The following is a 7,096-nucleotide window of genomic DNA, read 5'->3' on the forward strand; positions in this document are numbered from 1 at the left end:
TAGTTCATACCTGAGTGGCCTAGTGCTTTTCCCTACTTTTTTCAATTTAAGCCTAAATTTTGCAACGAGAAGCTCATGATCTGAGCCACAGTCAGCTCCTGGTCTTGTTTTTACTGACTGTATAGAGCTTCTCCATCTTTCGCTGCAGAGCACATAGTCAATCTGATTTCTATGTTGACCATCTGGTGATGTCCATGTGTAGAGCCGTCTCTTGGGTTGTTGGAAAAGAGTGTTTGTTATGACTGTTGTATTCTCTTGACAAAATTCTATCAGCCTGTGCCCTGCTTCATTTTGTACTCCAAGGCCAAACTTGCCTGTTATTCCGGTTATCTTTTGGCTTCCTATCTTAGCATTCCAATCCCCCATGATGATAAGGACATCATTTTTTGGTGTTAATTCTATAAGGTGCTGTAGGGCTTCATAGAACTGGTTAATTTCATCCTCTTCAGCACCAGTGGTTGGGGCATAGATTTGGACTACTGTGATATTGAATGGTTTGCCTTGGATTCGAATTGAGATCCTTCTGTCATTTTGGGGATTGTATCCCAGTATTGCTTTTCCTATTCTTTTATTGACTATGAAGGCTACTCCATTTCTTCTGAGGGATTCTTGCCCACAGTAGTATACCTGATGGTCATCTGAGTTAAATTCACCCATTCCTGTCCATTTTAGTTCACTGATTCCTAAGATGTCGATTTTCAGTCTTGTCATCTCTTTTTTGACTACGTCTAGCTTGCCTTGATTCATGGATCTTACATTCCAGGTTCCTATGGAGAAAAAAATCTTTACAGCATCAGACTTTCCTTTCACCACCAGATATATCCACAGCTGAGCGTCCTTTCGGCTTTGGCCCAGTCGCTTCATTCTTTCTGGCGCTACTAGTACTAGCCCTCTGCTCTTCCCTAGTAGCATATTGGACACCTTCCGACCTGAGGGGCTCATCTTCCAGCGTCATATCTTTTTTCCTTTTAGTACTGTCCCTGGGGTTTTCATGGCAAAGATACTGGAGTGGTTTGCCATTTCCTTCTCCAGTGGATCACATTTTGTCAGAACTCTCTGCTATGACCTGTCCATCTTGGGTGGCCCTGCACGGCATAGCTTATAGTTTCATTGAGTTACGCAAGCCCCTTCGCCACGACAAGGCAGTAATCCATAAAGGGGCTCTGTTTAATAAGGAGGTCTAAATCACAGCAAAGCATTTTTATTTTATTTATTGCATTTTAGTAACCTACCACCCTAATCTTTCTTCTCTCTTTCCTTGATCCATTAACCACCTTTGTACTGATGCATGAAAAGATTTCAGTGTGTAGCCCTGATGGTGAGAGACTTGATGGAAGCATAGCTGAAGGATATATTCCTACTTTGAGGCTGTATTTTCTTTGCATGCATCCAATAACTTGATTTAATGCTTGTTTTTAAATTAATTTTGGTCCTTTGATTATTTATTAGGATTGTAATCCCTATCATAATGTTTAAAGCAATTGTTGGTTGGGAGGAAAATTGCCTTTTATTGAAAATTTTGGGGTTACTACAGATCTTTGGAGTAGCAAAATGACTTTGCAATGCCCATAGTCTTAAAGCACACATACACACACTGGCCCAACATCTACAAGCAGCACTTGAAGACACTGGACTGCACCAATTCCCTGGAATCACATCCAGCTGTCATTTATTTTCCCCGAAATCTTCCAAGTGACACTACGTTGAGATAGCATGAGAAGTTAAGATGGCAGCTGAAACACCTAATAATAATCAAACACTACAGGTAATCCTCGACTTACAACCACAATTGAGCCCAATTTTTTGTTGCTAAGTAAAATATTTGTTAAGTGAATTTTGCCTCATTTTATGATCTTTGTGCCACAGTTGGTAAGTGAATCTCTGCAGTTGTTAAGTTAATAACATGGTTGTTAAATAATAATAATAATAATAATAATAATAATAATAATAATAATAATAATAATGGTAAAGTTGGAAGGGACCTTGGAGGTCATCTAGTCCAACCCCCTGCTCAGGCAGGAAACCTTGCTGTCCAGAATCTGGCTTTCCCACTGACTTTGCTTGTCAGAATGTCATAAAAGGTGATCACACGATCCTGGGACATTGCAACTGTCATAAATATGAGTCAACTGCTAAGCATCCAAATTAATCATGCGATCATGGGGAACCGTAATGGTTGTAATATATAAAAAATTGTCATAAGTCACTTTTTTCAATGCCATTGTAACTTTGAACGGTCACTTAAATGAACTATTGTAAGTCGAGGACTACCTGTATTTTTGGCCCTGGCACTGTTGTCCATCTTGTGAAACAGCAATTCCAGTTTCTTTCTCCTTCCTCGGATTGTCTGAAATAGAAATGTACTGTTTATTGCTGTAAGAACAGGAGATAGAAAGAATGGAGAATGGAGCTACATCAAGTTGAAAACTTGGTGTTTTTCAATAAAAAAAGCATGACATGAAAAACATAAGACAAGCAGCCCACTTGAACTAACAGGGTTAAAGCTAGAAAGACTAGGATTGGGCTGCTCCACTGTTAATAGTTACTGAAATACTTTTATTTATGCAAGAGTTTGATCTAACTCAGGGACAAGCAAAATCATTTTATCAAGGACTGCAAATAACCGAAAACTAATATTTGTGACAGTTTATCTAAGATGTATTTCTTTCCACTAGCATACAAAGACAGATACTATACACTGGAGCTGTTAGTCAGTCCTCAGTACAGTGTGAGAGTGAATTATGCTAATAAATTTATACTAATGAATTACAGGCCCTCTTGGCCTGCATGGGGTGAAATGTTCACATTCTTTGGTTGCCACTTGACCAGCAGGGCTGGGAAAAAGTTTGGAGTCAATAAACTCTTTAGAAGAAGAGGAGATGAATGCATAAGTTCCACATATCATGAATTGGACATTTCTGAGATAAATCCTAACAGAGGTTTTAGGAGGAAAGGCCCCCAAGAATAATTGCCACTTCACATAGTCATTTTTAAAGTATAAAATTCACTGAGGCAATAATTTTGAAGCTGTGATAACTTACTACATAGGAAAATTTTCATAAGAGTACTGCACCACAGGAAAATAGAATATGAATGAGAAAAGTTGTAAAATGGTGATCTTTCCACAACTCGATTCTCTTGAAATCAGTGTCATGTATTCCATCAATCTTAATGCCTTATCTAATAAAGTCTCAAAGTACTGTACACTATAAAATACAATCACAATAAAGACACAATTAATAAAATTGTACAAATAAAAAATTAAATTGCACCATCAGGAATTAAATTTGAGGAATAAAAGTAATATGAAACAAATAACTACATTCCGTGATAGTAATTAAAACAATTAAATGCCAAAAAACTCCACAACTGCACTGAAAAAGAGATCCTTTTAGACACCAAATATTTTTGCATAACTTTTCTTTCTTCCTTTCAACTTTGGCTGAATTGGGACTAACAAATCTTTGAGCTCTCCAATGGATTTAATACCAGGTTCAAAAATGGTACAGAAAAGGAAACATGTCTTTCTTCTTCAGTAACTCACACCGTGAACACTTTACTTTGGGGAGAGCTCATGTTCCATCTCCTGTTAGAAGACTTTTGTTAGACAGAGACATTAGAAAGAAATGGCAACCACACAATTAACTGCAGTAGCTTTCAAAGCTTATTTAAATTTTGCTGATGATGTGAGGCTGGGATGCATGAAGGCTGAATCAGAGCTTTCCTCTCCCCCCCAACACGTGTCTCTCTAACAATAAGCATTTCCATTTATAGAACCTTGGTAGATGGGCTGATGTCACTGCCTATTCACTTGGTAAACATAGCCCCCTGTGTGTGTGTGTGTGTGTGTGTGTGTGTGTGTGTGTATGTGTGTGTGTGTGCATTGCTTCCTACCAAGAAAGCAAAATCGCTACTGGATCACTACTGCTGCTGCATCCCTTCTAGTGCTGCTAAGCTTGGAGCATTTGCAGTTTGGGCAGAGAGGAGAAGAGGACTGAGGTCTCAGCACTTGGGGATTTCCCTTGCAGAAAGAGAATCCATGGTATGACTATTCTGTTCCATCACATTGAAATGAATGTACCAAATGAATGTACATATGATGACGCACCATTCGAAGAGAGAAAACCTGGATAATAGACATGCCAAATGCATCAGCTGTTAGGTAAATGGGGCTAGAGAATGTGGCCAAAATAAATCAGTAGTAATGCCATTGCCCTTCTATTTATTGGACAAGGTATTTAATTTTGTGTTTGTGTTTGTGTGTGTGTGTGTGTTTATTCTATTAAATTTCTATATTGCCAAATTCAAAAGCAACTCCTGGCAATTTGTATAATAAAAATATAAAACATTACCAACATTTCAGAATAATCCAATACAGAGACAGAATGCAAGGAAGCATAGCCACTTTACTCCCCCAGGCCCTCCAGAAAGCAGATTAATCAAAAGGGAGACTAATACAAGGATCACAATGAGGAACACTCTGCTTCTGTGCTTACCCTCCTCTTTCACCTCAAGGATTGATAATCAAAAGATGTCGATATGTGCCCTAAAACTCATGTGAGCCGCTTCTGTGTGAAGTGAATAGTCCAGAAAGTACCTAAAAGCCTTTTGCCATATTGGACTTTCTAAATTAAAAACCAGCATTTTGAATTTCAGCTGAAAACTTATTGGTAACCAAAGAGGTAACAGGCATTCCTGGCTTGCCCATATACAAGCAAAAGTAGTTTGATAAAGTTTACAAGAACTTTCCAGCATTATCTATTATTTAACAAAGAATTGAATAAAGAATTAATAAAGAATTATTTTAATTGCCACTGCTTGCAACGAGGACAGAAAATCTTTTTTTTTTAAAAAAATCACTTTTTAACCATTGTCCATCATGGAACCCAGATTGTATACAGTTTCCCAAAATATTATTCTCCTATCAGTTCTACAGAGAGTGGATTTCATGAAGTTGTGTTCTGGTCCCAAGGTCTAATCAGAAAATGTGTACACTAATACCACACAGAGACGATCATATTCTGATCTGCATAAACCTGTATTTTATTTTCTCTGAAAAATCAAGCAGTTTTAGACTGAAATTAAAGATACTCAGGTGATCTCAAGAAGCAGTTTTCCCTTTTCATATGTTTGGAATTCTGAAGAGACAATAGCAAGAGTCAAAAATCTAGCCTTCAGTGTAGGGTTATACCTAATGCATTTAATTATATAAATATGTAAGGATTACTTCTGCTCTAATCATAAGCATGAACCAATGGCTTAGTACAAAACTAAGCAGTGGTGGATGGTCAGGGCAATACTTCTGTAATTCAGCAATAGCAAGTAATTTCTGGAGACTGGGCAGATTTTTCTTAACTTTCCTGCTTAAAGTCAGTTTAAAAAAACAACAACAACCAAACTTTAATAAGGATTTGCATCATAGTTTTCATGTATTTTCTACCAGGAACATGTAGGTATATGTAAAAAAAAAAAAAAGATCAAAATAGTGGCTCTTATTTTTCATGACACCTGACAGGCACTCCCCTTTCCTACTTCAAAATGCCAAAAACAACACCATTGATTTTTGACAGCTGCAATCAGAGAGGGCCCAGGGAAGGTCCAGAAAAGAGGAGCAGAGGGTCATAATACCCAAAGGCTCTGGCTGCCCATCCTTGTTCTATGCCAGGGGTGTCAAACTCAATTTCATTGAGGGCCGCATCAGCATTGCAGTTGCCCTGGGGTGTGTGTGGCCAGAGTGGGTGCAGCCTACTGGGTGGGTGTGGATGGAGTGGGTGTGGCCTACTGGGTGGGCATAGCCAGCTCTACATCATTCGCGTCAAGGGTGTCTGTGGGTGCCTGGGCAGGGAGTGGGACAGATCTGAGGGTCTCTGGCAGAAGGGGGTGGGCAAGCGCCAAGGCATGGTCCATTTCTTCATTCCTCACAAAAGGTGACACCTACCCAGCATGCACCAGGGGGCAGGGCTGACACGGCAGGGGCTGGTTCCTCGCTGTTTCTAGACAGCCTTGTGGAGCTAAGACTGAATGTGTTTCAGCATAAATGGCCAGCACAAAATTGTATATTGGCTCCCAGACGGCCTAGGCCAGGGCCAAGGTAGCGGGGGCCATTCTCTTACTGTTTCCAGGATGGCTTCGCGGGCCACATGAAACCACTTTGCAGGCCGCATCTGGCCCTCGGGCCTTGTGTTTGACATGTCTATTCTATGCAATCTAGTGAACTGGCCTATTCACTAAATTAACCATGATGCAGGAAAATGTATGAACTCGGTCCAAGCCTCAGCCAGGTTAGGTCTTTGTCTGCAATGATCCCATATTGCTGCTGTATGATTTCTCAGAGATTCCCGATTTCCACAGCAGTAGTCATGCTAGACTGTTGCAGCAAAAAATAAGTCTCATAGCAATTTTACACCAAAATTATGAATGGGACACCTACTGAACCCAAAGGTTGTTTCTTGTCTTTAAGTTGCCAGGAGTTGGTTCCAAAAGCAATCACTTTGCTCACTTAAAAAAAAATAGTACTTCATTTCCAAGCAGACTTACATAAAATAAAAACAAACAATTTACCACACAGAAACAAAATGGGGGAGGGGAATAACGTGACACAACAAATGGAAACATAGACAAAACCCCTCCATAATTACAAATATATTCCAAGGTCACCTGATTTTATAAAATATTTGAAAGGGAAAACTAAGCTTTGAATATTATTCTCCTCTTGCTTGACCACAGAGGACATCTTGTCTGGAGTCTGTTTGGATTGAAACGTGTTCCTTTTTTTTTTTTTTTTTTTGCTTCACAACACTCACCAGCTGTTTCATTGTTTCACAGATATCCCCAAGATCTTGTAGGCAACACATTTGGCAGAAGGCCAGGCTGGGTTCATTGTGTGATTTTACTACACAACAGACACTTAGCTCTTAATAGAAACACAAATCCAAAGCTATAGTAATATATAAAGGAAGGGAGGGGGGAAATAGAAGACAATGTAGTAAAAGCAGGAGCACTTTTGTCCTGGAATGAGCTTTCCTCTCATTTTTGCAACGCAGATGCCTGACAGACTACATTAGGCATATGTTAAGAAGGAATTCAGTAAAGCACA

This window comes from Crotalus tigris, unplaced genomic scaffold, assembly GCF_016545835.1.
Source record: "Crotalus tigris isolate CLP2741 ecotype Arizona unplaced genomic scaffold, ASM1654583v1 scf7180000018084.670488, whole genome shotgun sequence".
NCBI classification, from domain to species: domain Eukaryota; kingdom Metazoa; phylum Chordata; class Lepidosauria; order Squamata; family Viperidae; genus Crotalus; species Crotalus tigris.